This window comes from Nematostella vectensis, chromosome 4, assembly GCF_932526225.1.
Source record: "Nematostella vectensis chromosome 4, jaNemVect1.1, whole genome shotgun sequence".
Lineage (NCBI taxonomy): Eukaryota > Metazoa > Cnidaria > Anthozoa > Actiniaria > Edwardsiidae > Nematostella > Nematostella vectensis.
The window spans coordinates 19,115,736-19,139,438 of record NC_064037.1 but is presented as its reverse complement, the minus strand read 5'-3'; positions in this window follow the sequence as shown (position 1 = coordinate 19,139,438).

The following is a 23,703-nucleotide window of genomic DNA, read 5'->3' as shown; positions in this document are numbered from 1 at the left end:
CCCCTATGACACCCAATCACATAACTACCATTTACCCATGTATGACCAAGCGCTTACCAACTTGCTCCCCTGTGACTCTGCCATTTATATCCTGTACCCCTCTGCACCCACCCCCTAATGCCACCGTCCTTACCTTGACACCCCTGAAAAAGTCCCTAGTTGATCTTACCTGGATTCGAACCCTGGCCCGTTTGCTTGAGAAGCGAAGCCCGTACCACTGAGCCATAGCGCCACTCTCGAGATATCAAGGAAAAACTACTCTATACCTTATAAGGCCGAGTAAACAAGGCTATACGGTAGTTACTTCTAGTTTTCAAGAGAGTGGCGCGATAGCTCAGTGATACGGGCTTCGCTTCTCAAACAGGAGGGCCGGGGTTCGAATCACGGTCAGATCAACTTGGGATTTTTTCAGGGGTTTAAAGATAAGGACGTTAAGGTTACGTTTAGATAAGTAATTTTGTGTGTGAGTTGACAGGTGAATAGGGTAACAAGAGTTGGTCAAAGGGGTACAGGATTTCATGGGTTGATAATAAGGGTCGATGATATCAAGAACTAGGTCATAGGGGTGCAAGTTATGAATGAGTGAGTACACAGGCGTACAGGGTATCAATGGCTTGGTCTTGGAGGTGCAGGGTTTTAGGGTATGGTTCAAACGGGTACAGGGATTCAAGAGCTACGTAATATGGGTACATTATAATAATTACCCTATATCCATGAGTATCCACCCCTAATTAAGCTACACCCCTACGACCTAGCATGAACTACGCTATACTCCTGAATACCTACCCCTAACTAAGCCTCGCCCCTACTACCTAGCAATAACTACACTTTACCCCTGAGTACCCAACATTTGCAAAGCTACACCCCGTTGACGTAGCACTAACTATCCTATACCCCTGAATACCCAACCCTAACTAAACTACACCCCTATAACCGAGCACTTACCTACCCGATAGCCCTGAGTACCCACCCGTAACTAAACTACACCCCTATGTCCTAGCACTAACTAGCCTATACCCCTGGGTACCCACACCTAGCTTAGCTACACCCCTACGACCTAGCACTAACTAGCCTATACCCCCTGAATACCCAACCCTAACTAAACTACACCTCTATTATCTAGCACTAACTACAATATACCCCTGAGTACCCACCCCTAACTAAGCTACACCCTTATGACCTAGCACTAACTACCCTATACCCATGAGTACCCACCGCTAATTTCGCTACACCTCTATGACGTAGCACTAACTACCCTATACACCTGAATACCCAACCCTAACTAAACTACACCCCTATAACAGAGCACTTACCTACCCTATAACCCTGAGTTACCCATCCCTAACTAAACTACACCCTTATGACTTGGCTGTAACCACCCTATACCCCTGAATAACCACCGCAAACTAAACAAACCCCTACGAACTAGAACTAACTACCCTATACCCATGAGTACCCACCGCTAATTAAGCTACACCTCTATGACTTAGCAATAAGTATATAATAAATAATAAATAATAAATAATAAATAATAAATAATAAATAATAAATAATAAATAATAAATAATAAATATTAAATAATAAACAATAAATAATAAATAATAAATAATAAATAATAAATAATAAAAAATAAATAATAAATAATAAATAATAAATAATAAATAATAAATTACAACCTAACACTAACTACTCTATACTCCTGAATACCTACCCCTAAATAAGCCAACCCCTACGACCTAGCAATAACTACACGTTACCCCTGAGTACCCAACCCTTGCTGAGCTACACCCCTGTGACGTAGCACTAACTACCCTATACCCCTGAATACCCAACCCTAACTAAACTACACCCCTATAACCGAGCACTAACCTACCCTATAACCCTGAGTACCCAACCCTAACAAAACTACACCCCTATGTCCTAGCACTAACTGGCCTATATCCCTGAGTACCCGCACCTAGCTGAGCTACACTGGATTCGAACCTGGATTCGAACCCTGGCCCGTTTGATTGAGAAGCGAAGCCCGTACCACTGAGCCATAGCGCCACTCTCGAGATATCAAGGAAAAACTACTCTATACCTTATAAGGCTGGGTAAACAAGGCTATACAATAGTTACTTCTAGTTTTCAAGAGAGTGGCGCGATAGCTCAGTGATACGGGCTTCGCTTCTCAAACAAGAGGGCCGGGGTTCGAATCCAGGTCACATCAACTTGGGATTTTTTCAGGGGTGTAAAGATAAAGACGTTAAGTTGACGTTTAGATAAGTGATTTTGTGGGTGAGTTGATAGGTGTACAGGGTAACAAGAGTTGGTCAAAGGGGTACAGGGTTTCAAAGGTTGGTAATAAGGGTCAATGATATCAAGAACTAGGTCATAGGGGTGCAAGTTATGAATGAGTGAGTACACAGGGGTACAGGGTATCAATGGCTTGGTGTTGGAGGTGCAGGGTTTTAGGGGATGCTTCAAACAGGTACAGTGATTCAAGGGCTAGGTAATATAAGTACATTATAATAATTAAAAATTATAATTAAAAATAATAATTAACAATAATAGCTACCCTATATCCCTGAGTATCCACCCATAATTAAGCTACACCCCTACGACCTAGCACTAACTACGCTATACTCCTGAATACATACCCCTAACTAAGCTTTACCCGTACGACCTAGCAATAACTACACTTTACCCCTGAGTACACAACCCTTGCTAAGCTACTCCCCTGTGACGTAGCACTAACTACCCTATACCCCTGAATACACAACCCTAACTAAACTACACCCCTATAACCGTGCACTTACCTACCCTATAACCCTGAGTACCCACCCGTAACTAAACTACACCCCTATGTCCTAGCACTAACTAGCCTATACCCCTGGGTACCCACACCTAGCTTAGCTACACCCCTACGACCTAGCACTAACTAGCCTATACCCCCTGAATACCCAACCCTAACTAAACTACACCTCTACTATCTAGCACTAACTACAATATACCCCTGAGTACCCACCCCTAACTAAGCTACACCCTTATGACCTAGCACTAACTACCCTATACCCATGAGTACCCACCGCTAATTAGGCTACACCTCTATGACGTAGCACTAACTATCCTATACACCTGAATACCCAACCCTAACTAAACTACACCCCTATAACCGAGCACTTACCTACCCTATAACCCTGAGTTACCCATCCCTAACTAAACTACACCCTTATGACTTGGCTGTAACCACCCTATACCCCTGAGTACCCACCGCAAACTAAACAAACCCCTACGAACTAGCACTAACTACCCTATACCCATGAGTACCCACCGCTAATTAAGCTACACCTCTATGACTTAGCAATAAGTATATAATATATAATAAATAATAAATAATAAATAATAAATAATAAATAATAAATAATAAATAATAAATAATAAATAATAAATAATAAATAATAAATAATAAATTACAACCTAGCACTAACTACTCTATACTCCTGAATACCTACCCCTATATAAGCCAACCCCTACGACCTAGCAATAACTACACGTTACCCCTGAGTACCCAACCCTTGCTGAGCTACACCCCTGTGACGTAGCACTAACTACCCTATACCCCTGAATACCCAACCCTAACTAAACTACACCCCTATAACCGAGCACTAACCTACCCTATAACCCTGAGAACCCAACCCTAACTAAACTACACCCCTATAACCGAGCACTTACCTACCCTATAACCCTGAGTACCCACCCCTAACTAAACTACACCCCTATGTCCTAGCACTAACTGGCCTATACCCCTGAGTACCCGCACCTAGCTGAGCTACACTGGATTCGAACCTGGATTCGAACCCTGGCCCGTTTGATTGAGAAGCGAAGCCCGTACCACTGAGCCATAGCGCCACTCTCGAGATATCAAGGAAAAACTACTCTATACCTTATAAGGCTGGGTAAACAAGGCTATACAATAGTTACTTCTAGTTTTCAAGAGAGTGGCGCGATAGCTCAGTGATACGGGCTTCGCTTCTCAAACAAGAGGGCCGGGGTTCGAATCCAGGTCACATCAACTTGGGATTTTTTCAGGGGTGTAAAGATAAAGACGTTAAGTTGACGTTTAGATAAGTGATTTTGTGGGTGAGTTGATAGGTGTATAGGGTAACAAGAGTTGGTCAAAGGGGTACAGGGTTTCAAGGGTTGGTAATAAGGGTCAATGATATCAAGAACTAGGTCATAGGAGTGCAAGTTATGAATGAGTGAGTACACAGGGGTACAGGGTATCAATGGCTTGGTGTTGGAGGTGCAGGGTTTTAGGGGATGCTTCAAACAGGTACAGTGATTCAAGGGCTAGGTAATATAAGTACATTATAATAATTAAAAATTATAATTAAAAATAATAATTAACAATAATAGCTACCCTATATCCCTGAGTATCCACCCATAATTAAGCTACACCCCTACGACCTAGCACTAACTACGCTATACTCCTGAATACATACCCCTAACTAAGCTTTACCCGTACGACCTAGCAATAACTACACTTTACCCCTGAGTACACAACCCTTGCTAAGCTACTCCCCTGTGACGTAGCACTAACTACCCTATACCCCTGAATACACAACCCTAACTAAACTACACCCCTATAACCGTGCACTTACCTACCCTATAACCCTGAGTACCCACCCGTAACTAAACTACACCCCTATGTCCTAGCACTAACTAGCCTATACCCCTGGGTACCCACACCTAGCTTAGCTACACCCCTACGACCTAGCACTAACTAGCCTATACCCCCTGAATACCCAACCCTAACTAAACTACACCTCTACTATCTAGCACTAACTACAATATACCCCTGAGTACCCACCCCTAACTAAGCTACACCCTTATGACCTAGCACTAACTACCCTATACCCATGAGTACCCACCGCTAATTAGGCTACACCTCTATGACGTAGCACTAACTATCCTATACACCTGAATACCCAACCCTAACTAAACTACACCCCTATAACCGAGCACTTACCTACCCTATAACCCTGAGTTACCCATCCCTAACTAAACTACACCCTTATGACTTGGCTGTAACCACCCTATACCCCTGAGTACCCACCGCAAACTAAACAAACCCCTACGAACTAGCACTAACTACCCTATACCCATGAGTACCCACCGCTAATTAAGCTACACCTCTATGACTTAGCAATAAGTATATAATATATAATAAATAATAAATAATAAATAATAAATAATAAATAATAAATAATAAATAATAAATAATAAATAATAAATAATAAATAATAAATAATAAATAATAAATAATAAATAATAAATTACAACCTAGCACTAACTACTCTATACTCCTGAATACCTACCCCTATATAAGCCAACCCCTACGACCTAGCAATAACTACACGTTACCCCTGAGTACCCAACCCTTGCTGAGCTACACCCCTGTGACGTAGCACTAACTACCCTATACCCCTGAATACCCAACCCTAACTAAACTACACCCCTATAACCGAGCACTAACCTACCCTATAACCCTGAGTACCCAACCCTAACTAAACTACACCCCTATAACCAAGCACTTACCTACCCTATAACCCTGAGTACCCACCCCTAACTAAACTACACCCCTATGTCCTAGCACTAACTGGCCTATACCCCTGGGTACCCACACCTAGCTTAGCTACACCCCTACGACCTAGCACTAACTACCCTATACCCCTGCCTACCCATCCCTAACTGACCTACACCCCTATGACACCTAATCACATAACTACCCTTTACCCATGTATGACCAAGCGTTTACCAACTTGCACCACTTTGACCCTGCCGTTTATATCCTGTACCCCTGTGCACCCACCCCCTTAATAATAATAAATAATTAATAATAAATAAAACATAATTAATAAATAATAATTAATAATAATTAATAATAATAATTAATAAAAATAATTAATAATAAAAATTAATAATAATAATTAATAATAATGATTAATAGTAATTAATAAATAATAATAACTAATTATAATAATTAATAATAATAATTGATAATAAATAATTAATTAAAATAATAATGATAATTATAATTAATAATAATAGCTACCCTATATCCCTGAGTATCCACCCCTAATTAAGCTACACCCCTACGACCTAGCACTAACTAAGCTATACTCCTGAATACCTACCCCTAACTCAGCTTTACCCCTACGACCTAGCAGTAACTACACTTTACACCTAAGTACCCAACCCTTGCTAAGCTACACCCCTGTGACGTAGCACTAACTACCCTATACCCTTGAATACCCAACCCTAACTAAACTACACCCCTATAACCGAACACTTACCTACCCTATAACCCTGAGAACCCACCCCTAACTAAACTACACCACTATGTCCTAGCACTAACTAGCCTATACCCCTGAGTACGCACACCTAGCTAAGCTACACCCCTACGACTTAGCACTAACTACCCTATACCCCTGAATACCCACCCCTAAACTAAGCTACACCCTTATGACTTGGCTGTAACTACCCTATAACCCTGAGTACCCACCCAAAAATAAGCTAAACCACTACGACCTAGCACTAACTACCCTATACACATGAGCACCCGCCGCTAACTAAGCTACTTCCCTTTCACTTAGCACTTACTACCATATACCCCTGAGTACCAACCCGTAACTATGCTACACCCCTATGACCTAGCACTTACTACCCTATACCCCTGCCTACCCATCCCTAACTAACCTACACCCCTATGACACCCAATCACATAACTACCATTTACCCATGTATGACCAAGCGCTTACCAACTTGCTCCCCTGTGACTCTGCCGTTTATATCCTGTACCCCTGTGCACCCACCCCCTAATGCCACCGTCCTTACCTTAACACCCCTGAAAAAGTCCCTAGTTGATCTTACCTGGATTCGAACCCTGGCCCGTTTGATTGAGAAGCGAAGCCCGTACTACTGAGCCATAGCGCCACTCTCGAGATATCAAGGAAAAACTACTCTATACCTTATAAGGCTGGGTAAACAAGGCTATACGGTAGTTACTTCTAGTTTTCAAGAGAGTGGCGCGATAGCTCAGTGATACGGGCTTCGCTTCTCAAACAAGAGGGCCGGGGTTCGAATCCAGGTCAGATCAACTTGGGATTTTTTCAGGGGTGTAAAGATAAGGACGTTAAGTTGACGTTTAGATAAGTGATTTTGTGGGTGAGTTGATAGGTGTATAGGGTAACAAGAGTTGGTCAAAGCGGTACAGGATTTCATGGGTTGATAATAAGGATCGATGATATCAAGAACTAGGTCATAGGGGTGCAAGTTATGAATGAGTGAGTACACAGGCGTACAGGGTATCAATGGCTTGGTCTTGGAGGTGCAGGGTTTTAGGGTATGGTTCAAACGGGTACAGGGATTCAAGAGCTAGGTAATATGGGTACATTATAATAATTACCCTATATCCATGAGTATCCACCCCTAATTAAGCTACACCCCTACGACCTAGCATGAACTACGCTATACTCCTGAATACCTACCCCTAACTAAGCCTCGCCCCTACTACCTAGCAATAACTACACTTTACCCCTGAGTACCCAACATTTGCAAAGCTACACCCCGTTGACGTAGCACTAACTATCCTATACCCCTGAATACCCAACCCTAACTAAACTACACCCCTATAACCGAGCACTTACCTACCCTATAACCCTGAGTACCCACCCGTAAATAAACTACACCCCTATGTCCTAGCACTAACTAGCCTATACCCCTGGGTACCCACACCTAGCTTAGCTACACCCCTACGACCTAGCACTAACTAGCCTATACCCCCTGAATACCCAACCCTAACTAAACTACACCTCTACTATCTAGCACTAACTACAATATACCCCTGAGTACCCACCCCTAACTAAGCTACACCCTTATGACCTAGCACTAACTACCCTATACCCATGAGTACCCACCGCTAATTAGGCTACACCTCTATGACGTAGCACTAACTATCCTATACACCTAAATACCCAACCCTAACTAAACTACACCCCTATAACCGAGCACTTACCTACCCTATAACCCTGATTTACCCATCCCTAACTAAGCTACACCCTTATGACTTGTCTGTAACTACAATATACCCCTGAGTACCCACCACTTACTAAGCTAAACCCCTACGACCTAGCACTAACTACCCTATACCCATGAGTACCCACCGCTAATTAAGCTACACCTCTATGACTTAGCACTTACTACCCTATACCCCTGAGTACCAGCCCCTAACTATGCTACACCCCTATGACCTAGCACTTACTACCCTATACCCCTGCCTACCCATCCCTAACTGACCTACACCCCTATGACACTCAATCACATAACTACCCTTTACCCATGTATGACCAAGCGTTTACCAACTTGCACCACTGTGACAATGCCGTTTATATCCTGTACCCCTGTGTACCCACCCCCTAATGCCACCGTCCTTACCTTAACACCCCTGAAAAAGTCCCTAGTTGATCTTACCTGGATTCGAACCCTGGCCCGTTTGCTTCAGAAGCGAAGCCCGTACCACTGAGCCATAGCGCCACTCATGAGATATGAAGGAAAAACTACTCTATACCTTATAAGGCTTGGTAAACAAGGCTATACGGTAGTTACTTCTGGTTTTAAAGAGAGTGGCGCGATAGCTCAGTGATACGGGCTTCGCTTCTCAAACAAGAGGGCCGGGGTTCGAATCCAGGTCAGATCAACTTGGGATTTTTTCAGGGGTGTAAAGATAAGAACGTTAAGTTGACGTTTAGATAAGTGATTTTGTGGGTGAGTTGACAGGTGTATAGGGTAACAAGAGTTGGTCAAAGGGGTACAGGGTTTCAAGGGTTGGTAATAAGGGTCAATGATATCAAGAACTAGGTCATAGGGGTGCAAGTTATGAATGAGTGAGTACAATGAGGTACAGATTATCAATGGCTTGGTATTGGAGGTGCAGGGTTTTAGGGTATGGTTCAAACAGGTACAGGGATTCAGGAGCTAGGTAATATGGGTACATTATAATAATTAATAATAATAATAATAAATAATACAAATTACCCTATATCCGTGAGTATCCACCCCTAATTAAGCTACACCCCTACGACCTAGCACCAACTACGCTATACTCCTGAATACCTACCCCTAACTAAGCCTCACCCCTACTTCCTAGCAATAACTACACTTTACCCCTGAGTACCCAACCCTTGCAAAGCTACACCCCTGTGACGTAGCACTAACTTACCCTATACCCCTGAATACCCAACCCTAACTAAACTACACCCCTATAACCGAGCACTTACCTATCCTATAACCCTGAGTACCCACACCTAGCTAAGCTACACCCCTACGACCTAGCACTAACTAGCCTATACCCCTGAATACCCACCCCTAACTAAGCTACACCCTTATGACTTGGCTGTAACTACAATATACCCCTGAGTACCCACCACTAACTAAGCTAAACCCCTACGACCTAGCACTAACTACCCTATACCCATGAGTACCCACCGCTAATTAAGCTACACCTCTATGACTTAGCACTTACTACCCTATGCCCATGAGTACCAACCCCTAACTAAGCTACACCCCTATGAACTAGCACTTACTACCCTATACCCCTGCCTACCCATCCCTAACTGACCTACACCCCTATGATACCTAATCACATAACTACCCTTTACCCATGTTAAACCAAGCGCTTACCAACTTGCACCCCTGTGACCATGCCGTTTATATCCTGTACCCCTGTGCATTCACCCCCTAATGCCACCGTCCTTACCTTAACACCCCTGAAAAAGTCCCTAGTTGATTTTACCTGGATTCGAACCCTGGCCCGTTTGCTTGAGAAGCGAAGCCCGTACCACTGAGCCACAGCGCCACTCTTGAGATATCAAGGAAAAACTACTCTATACCTTTTAAGGCTGGGTAAACAAGGCTATACGGTAGTTACTTCTAGTTTTCAAGAGAGTGGCGCGATAGCTCAGTTGTACGGGCTTCGCTTCTCAAACAAGAGGGCAGGGGTCCGAATCCAGGTCAGATCAACTAGGGATTTTTTCAGGAGTGTAAAGATAAGAACGTTAAGTTGACGTTTAGATAAGTGATTTTGTTGGTGAGTTGACAGGTGTATAGGGTAACAAGAGTTGGTCAAAGGGGTACAGGATTTCAAGGGTTGATAATAAGGGTCGATGATATCAAGAACTAGGTCATAGGGGTGCAAGTTATGAATGAGTGAGTACACAGGGGGTACAGGGTATCAATGGTTTGGTCTTGGAGGTGCAGGGTTTTAGGGCATGGTTCAAACAGGTACAGGGATTCAAGAGCTAGGTATTATGGGTACATTTTAATAATTAATAATAATAATTAATAATAACAATTACCCTATATCCCTGAGTATCCACCCCTAATTAAGCTACACCCCTACCACCTAGCACCAACTACGCTATACTCCTGAATACCTACCCCTAACTAAGCCTCACCCCTACTACCTAGCAATAACTACACTTTACCCCTGAGTACCCAACCCTTGCAAAGCTACACCCCTGTAACGTAGCACTAACTTACCCTATACCCCTGAATACCCAACCCTAACTAAACTACACCCCTATAACCGAGCACTTACCTACCCTATAACCCTGAGTACCCACCCCTAAGTAAGGCACACCACTATGACCTAGCACTTACTACCCTATACCCCTGCCTACCCATCCCTAACTGACCTACACCCCTATGATACCTAATCACATAACTACCCTTTACCCATGTATAAACAAGCGCTTACCAACTTGCACCCCTTTGACCCTGCCGTTTATATCCTGTACCCCTGTGCACCCACCCCCTTAAAAATAATAAATAATTAAAAATTAATGAAAAAAATTAATAAATAATAATTAATAAATGATAATTAATAACTAATAATAATAACTAATAATAATAATTAATAATAATAATTAATAATAATTAAAAATTAATAATAATAATCATAATAATTAATAATAATAATTAATAACAATAATTAATAATAATAATTAATAATAATAATTAATAATATTAATTACTAATAAATAATTAATAGTAATGATTAATAGTAATTAATAATAATAACTAATAATATTAATTAATAATAATAATTAATAATAATAATTACCCTATATCCCTGAGTATCCACCCCTAATTGAGCTACACCCCTACGACCTAGCAATAACTACACTTTACCCCTGTGTACCCAACCCTTGCTAAGCTACTCCCCTGTGACGTAGCACTAACTACCCTATACCCCTTAATACCCAACCCTAACTAAACTACACCCCTATAACCGAGCACTTACCTACCTTATAACCCTGAGTACCCACCTCTAACTGAACTACACCCCTGTCCTAGAACTAACTAGCCTATACCCCTGAGTACCCACAACTAGCTAAGATACACCCCTACGACCTAGCACTAACTACCCTATACCCATGAGTACCCACCGCTAATTAAGCTAAACCTCTATGACTTAGCACTTACTACCCTATACCAATGAGTACCAACCCCAAACTAAGCTAAACCCCTACGAACTAGCACTAACTACCCTATACCCATGAGTACCCACCGCTATTTAAGCTACACCTCTATGACTTAGCACTTACTACCCTATACCAATGAGTACCAACCCCAAACTAAGCTAAACCCCTACGAACTAGCACTTACTACCCTATACCCTTGCCTTACCCATCCCTAACTGACCTACACCCCTATGACACTCAATCACATAACTACCCTTTACCCATGTATGACCAAGCGCTTACCAACCCTCACCCCTGTGACCCTGCCGTTTATATCCTGTACCCCTGTGTACCAACCCCCTAATGCCACCGTCCTTACCTTAACACCCCTAAAAAAGTCCCTAGTTGATCTTACCTGGATTCGAACCCTGGACCGTTTGCTTCAGAAGCGAAGCCCGTACCACTGAGCCATAGCGCCACTCTTGAGATATCAAGGAAAAACTACTCTATACCTTATAAGGCTGGGTAAACAAGGCTATACGGTAGTTACTTCTAGTTTTCAAGAGAGTGGCGCGATAGCTCAGTGGTACGGGCTTCGCTTCTCAAACAAGAGGGCCGGGGTTCGAATCCAGGTCAAATCAACTTGGGATTTTTTCAGGGGTGTAAAGATAAGAACGTTAAGTTGACGTTTAGATAAGTGATTTTGTGTGTGAGTTGACAGGTGTATAGGGTAACAAGAGTTGGTCAAAGGGGTACAGGGTTTCAAGGGTTGGTAATAAGGGTCAATGATATCAAGAACTAGGTCATAGGGGTGCAAGTTATGAATGAGAGTGGCGCGATAGCTCAGTGGTACGGGCTTCGCTTCTCAAACAAGAGGGCCGGGGTCCGAATCCAGGTCAGATCAACTAGGGATTTTTTCAGGGGTGTAAAGATAAGGACGTTAAGTTGACGTTTAGATAAGTAAGTGTGTGGGTGAGTTGACAGATGTATAGGGTAACAAGAGTTGGTCAAAGGGGTACAGGATTTCAAGGGTTGATAATAAGGGTCGATGATATCAAGAACTAGGTCATAGGGGTGCAAGTTATGAATGAGTGAGTACACAGGGGGTACAGGGTATCAATGGTTTGGTCTTGGAGGTGCAGGGTTTTAGGGTATGGTTCAAACAGGTACAGGGATTCAAGAGCTAGGTAATATGGGTACATTATAATAATGAATAATAATAATTAATAATAAAAATTACCCTATATCCCTGAGTATCCACCCCTAATTAAGCTACACCCCTACCAGCTAGCACCAACTACGCTATACTCCTGAATACCTACCCCTAACTAAGCCTCACCCCTACTACCTAGCAATAACTACACTTTACCCCTGAGTACCCAACCCTTGCAAAGCTACACCCCTGTAACGTAGCACTAACTTACCCTATACCCCTGAAAACCCAACCCTAACTAAACTACACCCCTATAACCGAGCACTTACCTACCCTATAACCCTGAGTACCCACCCGTAACTAAACTACACCCCCATAACCGATTACTTACCTATCCTATAACCCTGAGTACCCACACCTAGCTAAGCTACACCCCTACGACCTAGCCATAACTAGCCTATACCCCTGAATACCCACCCCTAACTAAGCTACACCCTTATGACTTGGCTGTAACTACAATATACCCCTGAGTACCCACCACTAACTAAGCTAAATCCCTACGACCTAGCACTAACTACCCTATACCCATGAGTACCCACCGCTATTTAAGCTACACCTCTATGACTTATCACTTACTACCCTATACCCATGAGTACCAACCCCTAACTAAGCTACACCCCTATGAACTAGCACTTACTACCCTATACCCCTGCCTACCCATCCCTAACTGACCTACACCCCTATGATACCTAATCACATAACTACCCTTTACCCATGTTAAACCAAGCGCTTACCAACTTGCACCCCTGTGACCATGCCGTTTATATCCTGTACCCCTGTTCATTCACCCCCTAATGCCACCGTCCTTACCTTAACACCCCTGAAAAAGTCCCTAGTTGATCTTACCTGGATTCGAACCGTGGCCCGTTTGCTTGAGAAGCGAAGCCCGTACCACTGAGCCACAGCGCCACTCTTGAGATATCAAGGAAAAACTACTCTATACCTTATAAGGCTGGGTAAACAAGGCTATAGCGTAGTTACTTCTAGTTTTCAAGAGAGTGGCGCGATAGCTCAGTTGTACGGGCTTCGCTTCTCAAACAAGAGGGCCGGGGTCCGAATCCAGGTCAGATCAACTAGGGATTTTTTCAGGGGTGTAAAGATAAGGACGTTAAGTTGACGTTTAGATAAGTGAGTTTGTGGGTGAGTTGACAGGTGTATAGGGTAACAAGAGTTGGTCAAAGGGGTACAGGATTTCAAGGGTTGATAATAAGGGTCGATGATATCAAGAACTAGATCATAGGGGTGCAAGTTATGAATGAGTGAGTACACAGGGGGTACAGGGTATCAATGGCTTGGTCTTGGAGGTGCAGGGTTTTAGGGTATGGTTCAAACAGGTACAGGGATTCAAGAGCTAGGTAATATGGGTACATTATAAAAATTAATAATAATAATTAATAATAAAAATTACCCTTTATCCCTGAGTATCCACCCCTAATTAAGCTACACCCCTACGACCTAGCACCAACTACGCTATACTCCTGAATACCTACCCCTAACTAAGCCTCACCCCTACTACCTAGCAATAACTACACTTTACCCCTGAGTACCCAACCCTTGCAAAGCTACACCCCTGTGACGTAGCACTAACTTACCCTATACCCCTGAGTACCCACCCGTAACTAAACTACACCCCCATAACCGATTACTTACCTATCCTATAACCCTGAGTACCCACACCTAGCTAAGCTACACCCCTACGACCTAGCCATAACTAGCCTATACCCCTGAATACCCACCCCTAACTAAGCTACACCCTTATGACTTGGCTGTAACTACAATATACCCCTGAGTACCCACCACTAACTAAGCTAAACCCCTACGACCTAGCACTAACTACCCTATACACATGAGTACCCACCGCTATTTAAGCTACACCTCTATGACTTAGCACTTACTACCCTATACCCATGAGTACCAACCCCTAACTAAGCTACACCCCTATGAACTAGCACTTACTACCCTATACCCCTGCCTACCCATCCCTAACTGACCTACACCCCTATGATACCTAATCACATAACTACCCTTTACCCATGTTAAACCAATCGCTTACCAACTTGCACCCCTGTGACCATGCCGTTTATATCCTGTACCCCTGTGCATTCACCCCCTAATGCCACCGTCCTTACCTTAACACCCCTGAAAAAGTCCCTAGTTGATCTTACCTGGATTCGAACCCTTACCCGTTCGCTTGAGAAGCGAAGCCCGTACCACTGAGACACAGCGGCACTCTTGAGATATCAAGGAAAAACTACTCTATACCTTATAAGGCTGGGTAAACAAGGATATAGGGTAGTTACTTCTAGTTTTCAAGAGAGTGGCGCGATAGCTCAGTGGTACGGGCTTCGCTTCTCAAACAAGAGGGCCGGGGTCCGAATCCAAGTCAGATCAACTAGGGATTTTTTCAGGGGTGTAAAGATAAGGACGTTAAGTTGACGTTTAGATAAGTGAGTTTGTGGGTGAGTTGACAGGTGTATAGGGTAACAAGAGTTGGTCAAAGGGGTACAGGATTTCAAGGGTTGATAATAAGGGTCGATGATATCAAGAACTAGATCATAGGGGTGCAAGTTATGAATGAGTGAGTACACAGGGGGTACAGGGTATCAATGGCTTGGTCTTGGAGGTGCAGGGTTTTAGGGTATGGTTCAAACAGGTACAGGGATTCAAGAGCTAGGTAATATGGGTACATTATAAAAATTAATAATAATAATTAATAATAAAAATTACCCTTTATCCCTGAGTATCCACCCCTAATTAAGCTACACCCCTACGACCTAGCACCAACTACGCTATACTCCTGAATACCTACCCCTAACTAAGCCTCACCCCTACTACCTAGCAATAACTACACTTTACCCCTGAGTACCCAACCCTTGCAAAGCGACACCCCTGTGACGTAGCACTAACTTTCCCTATACCCCTGAATTCCCAACCCTAACTAAACTACACCCCTAGTACCGAGCACTTACCTACCCTATAACCCTGAGTACCCACCCGTAACTAAACTACACCCCCATAACCGAGCACTTACCTATCCTATAACCCTGAGTACCCACACCTAGCTAAGCAACACCCCTACGACCTAGCACTAACTAGCCTATACCCCTGAATACCCACCCCTAACTAAGCTACACCCTTATGACTTGGCTGTAACTACAATATACCCCTGAGTACCCACCACTAACTAAGCTAAACCCCTACGACCTAGCACTAACTACCCTATACCCATAAGTACCCACCGCTAATTAAGCTACACCCCTATGACTTAGCACTTACTACCCTATACCCATGAGTACCAACCCCTAACTAAGCTACACCCCTATGAACTAGCACTTACTACCCTATACCCCTGCCTACCCATCCCTAACTGACCTACACCCCTATGATACCTAATCACATAACTACCCTTTACCCATGTTAAACCAAGCGCTTACCAACTTGCACTCCTGTGACCATGCCGTTTATATCCTGTTCCCCTGTGCATTCACCCCCTAACAAGAGGGCCGGGGTCCGAATCCAGGTCAGATCAACTAGGGATTTTTTCAGGGGTGTGAAGATAAGGACGTTAAGTTGACGTTTAGATAAGTGAGTTTGTGGGTGAGTTGACAGGTGTATAGGGTAACAAGAGTTGGTCAAAGGGGTACAGGATTTCAAGGGTTGATAATAAGGGTCGATGATATCAAGAACTAGGTCATAGGGGTGCAAGTTATGAATGAGTGAGTACACAGGGGGTACAGGGTATCAATGGCTTGGCCTTGGAGGTGCAGGGTTTTAGGGTATGGTTCAAACAGGTACAAGGATTCAAGAGTTAGGTAAAATGGGTACATCATAATAATTAATAACAATAATTACCCTATATCCCTGAGTATCCATCCCTAATTAAGCTACACCCCTACGACCTAGCACCAACTACTCTATACTGCTGAAAACCTACCACTAACTAAGCCTCACCCCTACTACCTAGCAAAAACTACACTTTACCCCTGAGTACCCAACCCTTGCAAAGCTACGTCCCTGTGACGTAGCACTAACTTACCCTATATCCCTGAATACCCAACCCTAACTAAACTACACCCCCATAACCGAGCACTTACCTATCCTATAACCCTGAGTACCCACCCGTAACTAAACTACACCCCTCTGTCCTAGCACTAACTAGCCTATACCCCTGGGTACCCACACCTAGCTAAGCTACACCCCTACGACCTAGCACTAACTAGACTATACCCCTGAATACCCACCCCTAACTAAGCTACACCCTTATGACTTGGCTGTAACTACAATATACCCCTGAGTACCCACCACTTACTAAGCTAAACCCCTACGACCTACCACTAACTACCCTATACCCATGAGTACCCACCGCTAATTAAGCTACACCTCTATGACTTAGCACTTACTACCCTATACCCCTGAGTACCAACCCCTAACTATGCTACACCCCTATGACCTAGCACTTACTACCCTATACCCCTGCCTACCAATCCCTAACTGACCTACACCCCTATGACACCCAATCAAATAACTACCATTTACCCATGTATGACCAAGCGCTTACCAACCCTCACCCCTGTGACCCTGCCGTTTATATCCTGTACCCCTGTGTACCAACCCCCTAATGCCACCGTCCTTACCTTAACACCCCTGAAAAAGTCCCTAGTTGATCTTACCTGGATTCGAACCCTGGCCCGTTTGATTGAGAAGCGAAGCCCGTACCACTGAGCCATAGCGCCACTTTCGAGATATCAAGGAAAAACTACTCTATACCTTATAAGGCTGGGTAAACAAGGCTATACGGTAGTTACTTCTAGTTTCCAAGAGAGTGGCGCGATAGCTCAGTGATACGGGCTTCGCTTCTCAAACAAGAGGGCCGGGGTTCGAATCCAGGTCAGATCAACTTGGGATTTTTTCAGGGGTGTAAAGATAAGGACGTTAAGTTGACGTTTAGATAAGTGATTTTGTGGGTGAGTTGATAGGTGTATAGGGTAACAAGAGTTGGTCAAAGGGGTACAGGGTTTCAAGGGTTGGTAATAAGGGTCAATGATATCAAGAACTAGGTCATAGGGGTGCAACTTATGAATGAGTGAGTACACAGGGGTACAGGGTATCAATGGCTTGGTATTGGAGGTGCAGGGTTTTAGGGGATGCTTCAAACAGGTACATTGATTCAAGGGCTAAGTAATATGAGTACATAATAATAATTTAAAATTATAATTAAAAATAATAATTAACAATAATAGCTACCCTATATCCCTGAGTATCCACCCATAATTAAGCTACACCCCTACGACCTAGCACTAACTACGCTATACTCCTGAATACATACCCCTAACTAAGCTTTACCCGTACGACCTAGCAATAACTACACTTTACCCCTGAGTACACAACCCTTGCTAAGCTACTCCCCTGTGACGTAGCACTAACTACCCTATACCCCTGAATACCCAACCCTAACTAAACTACACCCCTATAACCGTGCACTTACCTTCCCTATAACCCTGAGTACCCACCCGTAACTAAACTACACCCCTATGTCCTAGCACTAACTAGCGTATACCCCTGGGTACCCACACCTAGCTTAGCTACACCCCTACGACCTAGCACTAACTACCCTATACCCCTGCCTACCCATCCCTAACTGACCTACACCCCTATGACGCCTAATCACATAACTACCCTTTACCCATGTATGACCAAGCGTTTACCAACTTGCACCCCTTTGACTCTGCCGTTTATATCCTGTACCCCTGTGCACCCACCCCCTTAATAATAATAAATAATTAATAATAAATAAAACATAATTAATAAATAATAATTAATAATAATTAATAATATTAATTAAGAATAATGATTAATAGTAATTGATAATAATAATTCATTATAATAATTAATAATAATAATTAGTAATAAATAATTAATTAAAATAATAATGATAATTATAATTAATAATAATAATTAATAATAATAGCTACCCTATATCCCTGAGTATCCACCCCTAATTAAGCTACACCCCTACGACCTAGCACTAACTACGCTATACTCCTGAATACCTACCCCTAACTCAGCTTTACCCCTACGACCTAGCAGTAACTACACTTTACCCCTGAGTACCAAACCCTTGCTAAGCTACACCCCTGTGACGTAGCACTAACTACCCTATACCCTTGAATACCCAACCCTAACTAAACTACACCCCTATAACCGAACGCTTACCTACCCTATAACCCTGAGAACCCACCCCTAACTAAACTACACCCCTATGTCCTAGCACTAAATAGCCTATACCCCTGAGTACGCACACCTAGCTAAGCTACACCCCTACGACTTAGCACTAACTACCCTATACCCCTGAATACTCACGCCTAAACTAAGCTACACCCTTATGACTTGGCTGTAACTACCCTATACCCCTGAGTACCCACCCCAAACTAAGCTAAACCACTACGACCTAGCACTAACTACCCTATACCTATGAGCACCCACCGCTAACTAAGCTACTTCCCTTTGACTTAGCACTTACTAGCCTATACCCCTGAGTACCAGCCCCTAACTAAGCTACACCCCTATGACCTAACACTTACTACCCTATACCCCTGCATACCCATCCCTAACTGACCTACACCCCTATGATACCTAATCACATAACTACCCTTTACCCATGTTAAACCAAGCGCTTACCAACTTGCACTCCTGTGACCATGCCGTTTATATCCTGTACCCCTGTGCATTCACCCCCTAATGCCACCGTCCTTACCTTAACACCCGTGAAAAAGTCCCTAGTTGATCTTACCTGGATTCGAACCCTGGCCCGTTTGCTTGAGAAGCGAAGCCCGTACCACTGAGCCACAGCGCCACTCTTGAGATATCAAGGAAAAACTACTCTATACCTTATAAGGCTGGGTAAACAAGGCTATAGGGTAGTTACTTCTAGTTTTCAAGAGAGTGGCGCGATAGCTCAGTGGTACGGGCTTCGCTTCTCAAACAAGAGGGCCGGGGTCCGAATCCAGGTCAGATCAACTAGGGATTTTTTCAGGGGTGTAAAGATAAGGACGTTAAGTTGACGTTTAGATAAGTGAGTTTGTGGGTGAGTTGACAGGTGTATAGGGTAACAAGAGTTGGTCAAATGGGTACAGGATTTCAAGGGTTGATAATAAGGGTCGATGATATCAAGAACTAGGTCATAGGGGTGCAAGTTATGAATGAGTGAGTACACAGGGGGTACAGGGTATCAATGGTTTGGTCTTGGAGGTGCAGGGTTTTAGGGTATGGTTCAAACAAGTACAAGGATTCAAGAGTTAGGTAAAATGGGTACATCATAAGAATTAATAATAATAATAATAATTAATAATAATAATTACCCTATATCCCTGAGTATCCATCCCTAATTAAGCTACACCCCTACGACCTAGCACCAACTACTCTATACTGCTGAAAACCTACCACTAACTAAGCCTCACCCCTACTACCTAGCAAAAACTACACTTTACCCCTGAGTACCCAACCCTTGCAAAGCTACACCCCTGTGACGTAGCACTAACTTACCCTATATCCCTGAATACCCAACCCTAACTAAACTACACCCCCATAACCGAGCACTTACCTATCCTATAACCCTGAGTACCCACCCGTAACTAAACTACACCCCTCTGTCCTAGCACTAACTAGCCTATACCCCTGGGTACCCACACCTAGCTAAGCTACACCCCTACGACCTAGCACTAACTAGCCTATACCCCTGAATACCCACCCCTAACTAAGCTACACCCTTATGACTTGGATGTAACTACAATATACCCCTGAGTACCCACCACTTACTAAGCTAAACCCCTACGACCTAGCACTAACTACCCTATACCCATGAGTACCCACCGCTAATTAAGCTACACCTCTATGACTTAGCACTTACTACCCTATACCCCTGAGTACCAGCCCCTAACTATGCTACACCCCTATGACCTAGCACTTACTACCCTATACCCCTGCCTACCAATCCCTAACTGACCTACACCCCTATGACACCCAATCACATAACTACCATTTACCCATGTATGATCAAGCGCTTACCAACTTGCTCCACTGTGACTCTGCCGTTTATATCCTGTACCCCTGTGCACCCACCCCCTAATGCCACCGTCCTTACCTTAACACCCCTAAAAAAGTCCCTAGTTGAGCTTACCTGGATTCGAACCCTGGCCCGTTTGATTGAGAAGCGAAGCCCGTACCACTGAGCCATAGCGCCACTCTCGAGATATCAAGGAAAAACTACTCTATACCTTATAAGGCTGGGTAAACAAGGCTATACGGTAGTTACTTCTAGTTTTCAAGAGAGTGGCGCGATAGCTCAGTGATACGGGCTTCGCTTCTCAAACAAGAGGGCCGGGGTTCGAATCCAGGTCAGATCAACTTGGGATTTTTTCAGGGGTGTAAAGATAAGGACGTTAAGTTGACGTTTAGATAAGTGATTTTGTGGGTGAGTTGATAGGTGTATAGGGTAACAAGAGTTGGTCAAAGGGGTACAGGGTTTCAAGGGTTGGTAATAAGGGTCAATGATATCAAGAACTAGGTCATAGGGGTGCAACTTATAAATGGGTGAGTACACAGGGGTACAGGGTATCAATGGCTTGGTATTGGAGGTGCAGGGTTTTAGGGGATGCTTCAAACAGGTACAGTGATTCAAGAGCTAAGTAATATGAGTACATTATAATAATTAAAAATTATAATTAAAAATAATAATTAACAATAATAATTAACAATAATAATTACCCTATATCCCTGAGTATCCACCCATAATTAAGCTACACCCCTACGACCTAGCACTAACTACGCTATACTCCTGAATACATACCCCTAACTAAGCTTTACCCGTACGACCTAGCAATAACTACACTTTACCCCTGAGTACACAACCCTTGCTAAGCTACTCCCCTGTGAAGTAGCACTAACTACCCTATACCCCTGAATACCCAACCCTAACTAAACTACACCCCTATAACCGTGCACTTACCTTCCCTATAACCCTGAGTACCCACCCGTAACTAAACTACACCCCTCTGTCCTAGCACTAACTAGCCTATACCCCTGGGTACCCACACCTAGCTAAGCTACACCCCTACGACCTAGCCATAACTAGCCTATACCCCTGAATACCCACCCCTAACTAAGCTACACCCTTATGACTTGGATGTAACTACAATATACCCCTGAGTACCCACCACTTACTAAGCTAAACCCCTACGACCTAGCACTAACTACCCTATACCCATGAGTACCCACCGCTAATTAAGCTACACCTCTATGACTTAGCACTTACTACCCTATACCCCTGAGTACCAGCCCCTAACTATGCTACACCCCTATGACCTAGCACTTACTACCCTATACCCCTGCCTACCAATCCCTAACTGACCTACACCCCTATGACACCCAATCACATAACTACCATTTACCCATGTATGATCAAGCGCTTACCAACTTGCTTCACTGTGACTCTGCCGTTTATATCCTGTACCCCTGTGCACCCACCCCCTAATGCCACCGTCCTTACCTTAACACCCCTAAAAAAGTCCCTAGTTGAGCTTACCTGGATTCGAACCCTGGCCCGTTTGATTGAGAAGCGAAGCCCGTACCACTGAGCCATAGCGCCACTCTCGAGATATCAAGGAAAAACTACTCTATACCTTATAAGGCTGGGTAAACAAGGCTATACGGTAGTTACTTCTAGTTTTCAAGAGAGTGGCGCGATAGCTCAGTGATACGGGCTTCGCTTCTCAAACAAGAGGGCCGGGGTTCGAATCCAGGTCAGATCAACTTGGGATTTTTTCAGGGGTGTAAAGATAAGGACGTTAAGTTGACGTTTAGATAAGTGATTTTGTGGGTGAGTTGATAGGTGTATAGGGTAACAAGAGTTGGTCAAAGGGGTACAGGGTTTCAAGGGTTGGTAATAAGGGTCAATGATATCAAGAACTAGGTCATAGGGGTGCAAGTTATGAATGAGTGAGTACACAGGGGTACAGGGTATCAATGGCTTGGTATTGGAGGTGCAGGGTTTTAGGGGATGCTTCAAACAGGTACAGTGATTCAAGAGCTAAGTAATATGAGTACATTATAATAATTAAAAGTTATAATTAAAAATAATAATTAACAATAATAATTAACAATAATAGCTACCCTATATCCCTGAGTATCCACCCATAATTAAGCTACACCCCTACGACCTAGCACTAACTACGCTATACTCCTGAATACATACCCCTAACTAAGCTTTACCCGTACGACCTAGCAATAACTACACTTTACCCCTGAGTACACAACCCTTGCTAAGCTACTCCCCTGTGACGTAGCACTAACTACCCTATACCCCTGAATACCCAACCCTAACTAAACTACACCCCTATAACCGTGCACTTACCTTCCCTATAACCCTGAGTACCCACCCGTAACTAAACTACACCCCAATGTCCTAGCACTAACTAGCCTATACCCCTGGGTACCCACACCTAGCTTAGCTACACCCCTACGACCTAGCACTAACTACCCTATACCCCTGCCTACCCATCCCTAACTGACCTACACCCCTATGACGCCTAATCACATAACTACCATTTACCCATGTATGACCAAGCGTTTACCAACTTGCACCCCTTTGACTCTGTCGTTTATATCCTGTACCCCTGTGCACCCACCCCCTTAATAATAATAAATAATTAATAATAAATAAAACATAATTAATAAATAATAATTAATAATAATTAATAATAATAATTAATAATAATAATTAATAATAATGATTAATAGTAATTGATAATAATAACTAATTATAATAATTAATAATAATAATTAATAATAAATAATTAATTATAATAATAATGATAATTATAATTAATAATATTAATTAATAATAATAGCTACCCTATATCCCTGAGTACCCAAACCAAACTAAGCTAAACCACTACGACCTAACACTAACTACACTATACACATGAGCAC